Genomic DNA, 11,190 nt, shown 5'->3' with positions numbered 1-11,190 from the left:
GGACTTTTTTTGGGCAGAACAACTTTTGAGTTATTATGAATAAAGTAGATTGTTTGGGTCTAAAAAGACCCTTTCATTTCAGATCTATGCTCTTCCTCTTTTATATGTTTGGAATCAGGGTGCTGTTGTTGGCATAAAGATAAATGTGTTTTTCTTTGTGCATATTGATAATATCTAGTTCATGGTTATTCTTGGTTATTCAAATATAATTCAATAGCATGCTTAAATCATGAAAGGTTGTTGATTCGAAACATTGTTAAACATCAGTTGCAAGTGTTATTTGTATGGAAGGGAATGTGTATTCCTGTATAAGTAATTGGATTTCAATTAGGATTTAATACAACCTTGTTCTTATGTGGGCCAGTAATTGATTCATTTGGACTTGGGATCTATATATGATGTTTAACCTCCTTTTGTTATGCTCCTCCAGGGTAGATTAGAGTAGTTAGAATTAGCATAGATAGGATTTAATACATATAGGTTAGTTGTTTCTTTTCTTTGATTTAATTGAAGTCTCCCTCAAGGAAGCAATCTCTCAACACCTTTAACAGTTTACGGGATCCTTTAAAACCCTTTGGAGCTAGCCACCTCAAACGAAAGAAGACCTAATTGGGGTTTGCGATTGGGTTAGTTCCCCTTGTTGGTATAGCGAAAATTCTCCATGTCAACACAACTCAAAAGAACTCAACCCTGACCCTTAAAATTTAGGGATCACTCTACATGACTCTAGATAGACTTCCAACTCAAATTTCCTAAGCCAACTAAGTCAATTTAACTTAGTTAACTATTACAAGTTGCTATGAGAATAGAATTTCGATTTAATTCCTAATTTAGTTCAAAGAAAAATTAAATTAGGATTTCTTGTTGCTATTATTAACAAAGAAAATGCATAAGTTATTTTTCGAGTTGGTGAGTTTCTATTGGATTTTTGGAAAACATACACGGTTTGATGAACCAAGCAATGTTTGAGAACATGGGTAAGATGTAACATCATGGACCACAATGATATCTTGTTTATGTACATAACGAAAATGGGAAGAAAGATTTGAGATTAGTTGTTATTTGTAGTTCCAGATTCCTGTAGCAAATGCAATCATCAAATATTCTCAAAAGCTGAAGTCTGATAAGAGAGAGAGAGTAAAAGGGCATGATGCGCAAGAGCCTATGTGGAAGATCATGCAACCACTCATAATTTTGAGCCTATGTGTGGAGGATAATGCATGATAATTTGTTGGTGTTATAATTTTAGTTGCAGATTTGTTGGAAAGTGTGGGTTTGACATTTATTGAGTGGTGATTGTTATTGTGATTGTACTTTTGTTTGTAATTAATTATGAAGAACCAAAATTATATAAAAGAGCAACATAATTCAAATTGGTGTTTCTTGTTGTACACAATGCTATGAGAACATATCACTGATTTGATTATGTTTACGATCTGTTATAAAGTTGATGGGTCCTGTGAAGTGAGGAACGTCAACTACAAGTTATTTCGAAGGATTGGTGGGTTGTGTGAAGCCAAGAACATCAATTATTATGTTTTTATGTTTGTTTAACATGTCAAGTTGTATGCTTTCCTTATGAATACTTTCAATACCCATACAACTATCCTAGATAATGGATACAACGAGCTTTGTCATCTGACAAATGTAAGCATGTCCATAGGATGGTTTAGCTACTTGAATAATTTTTCTGACAACTACAACGAGCTATGTAATTTGGAAGAATGAAGTATGTCAATATTGTTAATCATTACAAGTATGTCAAAAATGGTCGGAGGAAGTGGTATCTTTAGTGGGTCAAGTGGTAAGCTTGAAGTTGTGATGAAGAAATAACACAATCCAAGAGATTCTAGATTGGGTATAAGTGCTAATGAAGACCATATCTAGATTTTATATTGTTATTTATAAAATAAACATTATGAGAGGTTGTTAGGGTTAATGTTTCTTTTAGAGTGGTGTGGTGAGATATTCTTTCAACTTCTCTATCTAGGTTTGGAAATAGTTGGATCTAGTTCCAAAAATATATATGTATCATATTTGTGATTAAATGATGAATGGAATTTTTTTTACCTTGTAGAATTATATTTGTTTCATATATGCCTTATTTTCGATGCATTCCTATAGGAAAAAACAAATTACATTATTTTCAAATAGAAAGAAATAAAAATAAGTGAATGCTTATACATGTATATTATTATACATGCCAAAGGCAAGGTATATAGTGGTCAGTATCACGTTGACCACTATCAATTTTCTGACTTCTTTTTTATGCATTGGATTTATCTAATGTTTTAGCAAAATTATTGTGCTAAGAGGCTATAGCTGAGTATGAGGGTGATGTGTAATTTCGACTCTATTCGATGTGAAAGTGACATGCATCCCTCTTTAAATAAAAATAAAGTATTCTCTAAATAGAAAAGCAATGTCGGATAAATTTGTTTTTGAAAAAAATGAGTATGCATGTTTAGTTTGTTTTTATCAAAATCATTATAAAACACAGATAATACCAACCTCACTATGGTCTCTCAATTTGTTGTTGATATTACAATATAATGTGGTAAAAATATTTTGCTCATTCTCAGTGATAATTAAAATATTTTCATGTCCACATGACATGATATAATTTCATATCAACCTTAAAAAGTTATAAAGGAATTAGAAGTAGAAGAAAGTATGAGTAAGATGATTAGACCTTATACTTTTCAAAAATATATCAAAACACATAATTTAAATAAACTATTTGAAGATATATGTTAACTATTTTATGTCAATATCAACTTCATTAATAATATGTATATTTATATAAAAAGAAAAGGTTAAAAGAAAATATTTTAATGTTGTATATAACAAAATATTCAATGTGCAAAGAAAAAATAATTGAAAGATAAAATATCAAATAAAAAATATCAAATGCTTCCTAATAAGAATAATAAGTGGGATATGTGTAATTCATTCAATTATTAATATTAAATTTATATGTGACATTTAAAAAATTTTAAAATACTAAAAAAATTTAATGTGAGTCATCAATAAAATACCTTAATATACTTAAAAATATATTCATAACAAAAAAGGCATTTTAATGTGGACAATGTAGCCCATATATAGAATGTCTCAGTCCACATGTATGTAAAATATTTTAATGTCAACTATATATATATATATATATATATATATATATATATATATATATATATATATATATATATATATATATATATATATATATATATATTTTTAAAAAATTATGTGTATATCATATAAAGCAATTGAAACATAATGAATTTTTATGGTTAAATGGTTAAAGTGTTTAAAGTTTTCTCAATGTTTTACCTTTTTGTATTTTTTAGGTATATTTTTGTTGTCAATTTTCCTTAAATTTAACAAAGATATTTTGGACTTACAACTTTAAGTTATGTACACTATATATCATTCACAAATACAATTTAAACAATGAAAAATACACATTGTATATTTAGAGAGAACTCTCATTGGGATTTCTCAAGGGATGAGAGGGATGTGTTTTTTATTTATATTTTTACAATCTAAAATATTTTTTCACTGGAAGAGATTTCATCCCTCTAAGCCCTTGCTAGATCCATGCTTATGATGGATCTATATTGGTATATTTAAAATTATTTAATTTTATTTTATAGCCTTTTATATTGATTTTAATTGGCCCATATTCATTTGGGTCCTATTGGAGACTTCACATTACCCCATGCATTATTTCTAGTTACAAAGCTTATAAAGTTTGGTTATAAAGGTTATAAAGATTTCAATATGTTAAGCTATAATTTTTATCAACCAAAGTAATTTTGGAATTAATCTAGCATTAGTTCTGTAACATTAAGTGTTTGTGAGACTCTATCTATAATCCATAGAGACATAACAAGTTAATGTCTCTCTCTCTTGTTTGGTTCCACTTACGATCCACATGGTGGCTTGCATGCAAAACCCTAAGGCTATTTGGCCATTTTCTCGAAGTCATTTGAAAGTTGTTTTTCCAAACTCATGTCAGAGTTTTCAAAGTTGTTTATCTATAGCCCAGCAACAAGGACAAGAGGTAGTTTATTGTGAAACTACCACATCATATAAACCTGCAACCAACTTTGATGAGTCTTGAAGTTGTGTTGATGATCAATCTAACGAGTCCTGGAGTTTCTTTGAAGAAAGTGATAGACCCTGCTTCTTCAAAGTAACAAACCCTGCTAAAATGGTCGAGAAAGAGAGCTTGATATTTCCTAGAACCTTGTTAGTGTAGAGAAGATGAGGCCTTGAGCTACTTTGATGATAGGGATGATGAAGTTATCATTCCAAATAATGTTTTACAACTATTTCATTTTAATGAATAACATTTTAAACTAATTGAATGACAAAATCAATAACACATAAACAAATTTTAAACCTTATGGTAGATGCCATTATCTAAACTTTAGTGCTACTAGAAAGTAATTCTACATCAAAATTTACAAGAATATTTGTCAATATATGTAACATTTTTACCAGAGTTGGTATGTATGAAATTGTATAAATTGGACATTAGTGTAGATGCATAATGATAAATGGTAGAAAAAAATCAAACACAATGGTAAATGCAACACTAGACCAACAAAAGGGCAAGACATTTGAAAGAGGACTTTGCAACACTATTAAATAGCTAGTGAACACAATATTTGCTACTGATGAATTATTATATTTTCTAAAAATAGAAATGATAATTCAACATCACCAACATCAATTAAAATAAAACAAAATAAATTGGGTGCCTTAGTCATAAAAATAAAGTGAGAGAGGAAAAATGATTTCATGAGGAACTTGTAAGCATACCTGTTAAGAAAACCCAAATCCCTTAGTTATTTATCACCTACAAATAAATAAAAATATATGTCACAAACATAGAATTGAAATTAAACAAACATAATTCAAACTAAACAATGTCATCAGAAATATGTGACCACTGCTATCTACAAGTTTAAATGTGAAATATGTGTCTACAATCATACAACGATGGGGTTCAATCTTTGATGGTTATATTTTAGCATACATTTACAAATCACCCCTTGTATAAAAAGAAAAATGGGGATATTTTAGAGAAATAAAAGTGCATTAATTTATAGTTGAGGCCGATTTCACACACAGGGAAAGTGAAGCACTATAAAAGAAATAGACGGGGATTATGGAAGACATTGCGGAGGACAAATCTTGTGAAACTAACTGTGAAACAATTTCCAAAACATGCTGGAGGATGAATACTGCGAAACGCCTTTTTTTTAATTTGTTGGTATGGTGGTTATGTTTTCTTCCTCAGATTGTAGAGTGGTTAACGATGCTAGTTATTTTTGGATGGAAGTACCCTCAAAATATTGTAATTGAAAGATATTCAATGTGATTTGGTCATGATATCTTCATTCAATGAATTCTAGCACAATGAACTCACCCTCATTCGAGAATTGGCCCCTTTGTTTGGAGGAAACCATGCATACCAAGAAACAAAGAGAACGAGGTTCATTTGAAGCTTGAATAAACATCAATGAAAACATAGCATTTAAGAATATTTTAAAATGAAAATTTTAAAACCAAAAATGTTACCTGAACACAATTGGGAAATTGGCCTTCCACCGAAGATAGTGTTACTAATTATATATGATAAACTATAAGATGTGAATTCCAACAGAGTCCTTTCCATACAGGACAAGGTTACAAGGTCGAGTTAGCAACCAAAGTAGTTAGTGCTTCCCCCTCTCTAGAGCATATACCGTTGATTAGTTCTTTCCTCCATTTCCTATAGATTAATTAATTAACGCATTCACCAAAACATTGAAGGAAGGACTAGCTAGACTTGAGCAGAACAACATTACATTGAAAGAAGGGGAAAGCAAGACCGGAGAGAACAACAACATGAACACATGTCTGTGAGATGTTTTAAGTGTGCATGCTAAACATGAAACATCCATTATGTTGATAACTTACTCACGAGTACAAGGAATATAAATGTGTTATTACTGTATTCACATAATACTTGGGAACAGAAAGCCTTGTTTTCACGACTTTTCAATTGCGATAATTGTGCACTGCTTATACTATTTGTTTGAAGAAGTTTTTGACATATGAACATATTAGGCAACACAACCCATTTAAATCGCATTGCTATATTTCAATTATTAATTTTCACCACATTTGAATTGTTTTGTTTGTTCTCTCGTGATCACCTCAACTTTTCATCATAGCATTATGGGATTGATAGTTTTTCGCCAAAATTACATCATTTTTCATGTATTAGAAATATAAAAATATTCATAAACAAAAATAGGAACATGAAGAGAGTTTTTAATATAACAAGAGCTATGTGGGGCAATGTTACTGCCTTTGCTTTTTGGACATTTCCACCATTAGTTTTTTTTTAAAATAATATATTTTATTTGTTTTTTTATTAAAAGAAATATATTTTTAAATTTTTATGTAAATTATAATTATATTTTAACAATAACGTGTATAATTATAATAGAATTTTTAAGATTTTATATTGATCAAGACTTGATTTTTGTGAAGGGTGTTTCATTCATTAAAAGGATCTTCAATATGGAAAGTTTAAATTAATTTATAAAATATATTGAGTTGATATGGTAAACATTGATGACTCAATTAATGGAAAAAAATTGCATACCAATTCACAATATTCCTTATAAAATTCTTCAGTAAACATAAATACACATGACTCAACTTGCGTACAAATGGTAATATACTATTGTGTTGTTATGATGACTCTAGCTCTACTCACTTTCCATTGCTGAGAGCATAACTATATTTACCTCAGAGAGATTTTGCCATCACATAAATGAAAATATTTACATATAAAAAACATAACCCTATATTTACATTTGTTAAACAATACTACTTTTTTAAATAAAAATAAAATAAAATAATTTTTTTCCATAAAAATCATGTATTTTGTTTTGTTAATTAAAATTACCAAACAATAAAAAAACTAAAAACACTTATATATACATTGAAAAGGTGAGGTCCATATATAGAAACATGTATATATACTTTGAAAATGTGAGGTGCATATATAAGTTAAAAAGGTTAGGTTCATATAATAATGTCATGACATATATGAACAAAGAAAACTAAATCTTTCCATAGAAATGACAACTTAATATGGATTTATTAAGTATGTATAATATTGATAATTTTAAATATATCAAAACCCTAATTTTATATCACTTTAGGAACTGTCGAGGGAATACCCATTATAAATAACAATACAACATGATAGTCAGATTTTCTAAAATGAATAAATTTAATGTTTGTTTATGATATAAATTGTTACGATTTATTTACTTTTCTAAAAAAATATAACATAGAAAATTAAAAAAAATAACAATTTTTAGAATATAGTGATATAGTTTCTATAAATGAAATGAAATTACAATTTCAATCAAATTTAAAAAAAAAAAAACTTGAAAAACTAGATACTTGAGTTTTTCTAATGCTTTATAAAATTAGTCGACTAAATATGAACCAAACTAAATATTATAATATTTTAAAATCTCAGATTTCTAATTCATCGGGTTTTTCATAGCATTCCCACCTCCATTTCCTCTTGAAAATATATATATCCACATGTGTACAAAATAAATTTTATATTATTTAACATGTACATATAAATATTAATAACCTTTGTTATTAATAAATTATATTGGTTAGTCCACTTGGGTTAGCTCTAGTGGCGATGGTCGTGGAATAAAGTCTTACGAGATATCTTGGGTTTGAATCTTGTGCTACCCTCTCCCCGTAGCGAGGTGAATAATGGACATGTAAAACTCCAAAATAGAAGAGTCCTACCAAGCTTATAAAAAAAATATATTGGTTAAAACACTTTTATATGTATATAAAACCAAAAATAACATATATATAAAACTTATTACAAAAAATATTAAAACACATAAATGTATTACATATATAAATGTTTATATAAATTGAACATATACTTGTTTCTATAACTTAAACATAAAAATACCTCAAGTCATCTTAAAATAAACTTTTATCCATAAAAGTTGTAAATCCACTTCCCATTTATCTCATTTGTTAAGATATATTGTAAATAATAAGCATATTATTTTATCTCATTTATATATCGTAAATAATAAGAATATTATTTATGAATTTTAGTATATTTTATTTATTACCTCTTTTACATTAATAAAGTATTTGAACAATGGACAACACTTTTACAGGTATAATCTGTGTTGCCTGAGAGTTTCATGAAGGAAATACTTTTATCTTCGAATTTTCTCGTGGGAAAATGTGGTACTGGTCTCTAGGGACATTAAACATGTAGTCATTGCAACATACCACCAAATTTCCAGGATGCCAATGTGTTTATGTGTCCTCAAAGATATATTAGTTTTCAATAGAATAGCAGAGATTGATTCCCAAAATCATGGTGATAAAATATATGAAAAAATTCACAACAATGGTGCAAAATTTTTTTAGAAGATTTGTGCAAACCAAATCCATTTTACAAAAATTAACGAGATCATAAGGATTTGCAAGATGACTCAATATTGAGATCATAAGGATTTCGTTAAGGTTATTGCAGGATGACTCAATATTGAATAATATTTCATCTCCACAAATGATGTTTCATTTTCCATACAACCACGTGTTTTATACCAAATTACTGGAGATTACAACGATTACTATGATGAGTCTAATTTTGAGAACATGGAAGCCAACCGATTGCAGAAAATCGATCACCTAAAAGGAATGCCATGAAATTGATGCTTTGTAAGATCATGGAAATGTTATCAAATTGTTTTGATTTGAGAAATTTTTCGAAGTATGGTATGCATCAGACACATCAATCTCAGAGCCTACATTCAAGGAAGGATTGAAAACTTTGTTGCATCGGTGGCTATAATAACATAGTGTCGAAATTCTGCAAATTATGGGATGTCAGTTACAAATCTTTAAGATCGTTGCACATAATCTTGCAGTTGGTTCCCAAATATCTATGTAATCATTACACCTATTGAAGTCTAATATGGCTGTTCCAAATCTTTAAGATCGTTGCACAAATATCTATGTAATCATTACACCTATTAAAGTCTAATATGGCAGTTCCAAATCTTTAAGATCGTTGCACATAATCTTGCAGTTGGTTCCCAAATATCTATGTAATCATTACACCTATTAAAGTCTAATATACATATTAAAGACATTTTAAATACTCATACAGTTTATCTTTACCTTTCTCTGACGGTCAACGGATTATTGGAAAATCCAGATCTACAACGGATTCCATTATTTGGGCATTCATTTGTCCGTTTGTGCATATATAATAACAAAGTCAGCTGGTGGTTTTAATAGTGTATTCCAAGAATCCTAGTTACCAGGCATCACGATTTATTAAATACTTTAAAACCATAGGATTACGTTTATAATGATTTATTTTCTTTTGTCAGTTCGTTCCCTATATAATAATAAAGTCAACTGATGGTTTTAATTATTGTATTCCAAGTATTTTAAAAAACAGAGCATTATGCTTATAATTATTTATTTTATATTTAGATTAAGAGGTGTTATATTTATACATATAGGTTTTGAAAAAAAAATTATAATTTTAATTTAATATCGACGGAGGGAATACATGTGTAACCAGTTCATATATGATGCTTATATATGTTCCATTATTCATTCGTTCATTGTAGCTTATATACTTACATACTTATACCTGTTACTCCTTTTGCATGATCACCATAATCCTCATTCTCATCTTTTAGTTTTTTGGATTTAATACCTTCCAACTGAACTGTAAATGAGAAAGAAAGGCTCTCGAATAGGTTATGTATTAAGTCAAAATAATGGAGACTTGTCAGTGACGTGAATTCATTTCAATTAAATAGATATCATTTAAGATTAAAAAAGAGTGAGTAAGAATTTAATTTTTACAAAATATTTTAGAATATTTTTAATAATAATAACAGATAAAAATTAAAGTTTATCTCAAAAATAATTATGTGCTTGATACTCTTTATGTTAAATTGATTAATTTCAAAAAATATCATATAAATATGAGTCAAATGAACATGAGTTAGGATTTTATGAACATGTTATATTAGTAAACTATGATATTGTAATAAAGGTTATTTATATTTTAAACATCTTCATTTTAAAGTGGATATAAATTTATATAGTAAAAAATCGTGTTGCATGATTTTTAATCATAGAAATTCATGCTCACTTTACCATGAAAATGTTTAATTTATAAATAGGCTTTGTTATATGTGTTGTCACTCTAGAAATAGGGAAGGATTTATTAGTCTTAGAGAACAAAAATGTAAAGAACCTTCTTTATTTTTCTAACTCAAAATTAGTGAGTGAGAATGCTAAATAGCTACCATAACCTGGTAGATTGAGGAGGAGTTTGCAATTCCTGATTTGTTTGACCCTAAAATACTTCGTAATATGAAAGTTTGTTTGGTTAATGTTGATTCTCATATAGCAAAGGTGGAGGGCTTATTTGTTAGTGATTTTGCTTATGGAGATCTTACTGATTCTGCACCCAATGACAGTGTTCGTATTTCTTCATACCATGATTAGTATTGTGGTTTCAACTCTTTTTTACAACAAAACTTGGTTCTCTGGCTTTTGGGCGACACTTTCGAATGTTGGTTTTGATGTGTTTTATCCCAGGCATGTTCTGGGTGACTTTTTGTCTCTGGCATGGTGGATTGTTGTTACTTGACTCTATGGTTTTTCTGTCGCAGTTGGGGTGTTTGTTTCAGCGCTTATTCTCAGACATGGTGGAGCTTCGGGATAGTTCTTGTTTTTCTGGCATATGATTTCAATGGATTGATGAACATATGTAGTTTTGGATATTTAACAATTGACCTGACTTTATTCTCTTATGTGTCTACGGGGATTTGGATGTTTACATGTGGTTATTTGGAGCTTTGGTAATAAATTGTATACTTTGTATTACAATGGTTTTGTATAGGTAAAGGTTGTCATGTATTTTCAAACTTATAATGTTACCTTTTTTTCTCCCGTCGTAAAATTGGGGCACTGGAAATTAGTTTCGAATCATGGTTTTAATCTAAAGATTAGATATATATGTTCATATGGGTGATGCATTTTGTTGTCTAAAAGTTTGTGATTACAGTTTATATGGCAATCTCTAGG

Source organism: Pinus tabuliformis, chromosome 3_2 (assembly GCF_031772625.1).
Source record: "Pinus tabuliformis cultivar Carrire ecotype Pingquan chromosome 3_2, CPIR1, whole genome shotgun sequence".
Lineage (NCBI taxonomy): Eukaryota > Viridiplantae > Streptophyta > Pinopsida > Pinales > Pinaceae > Pinus > Pinus tabuliformis.
The sequence above is the reverse complement of the archived record's forward strand: the minus strand, read 5'-3'. Positions refer to the sequence as shown.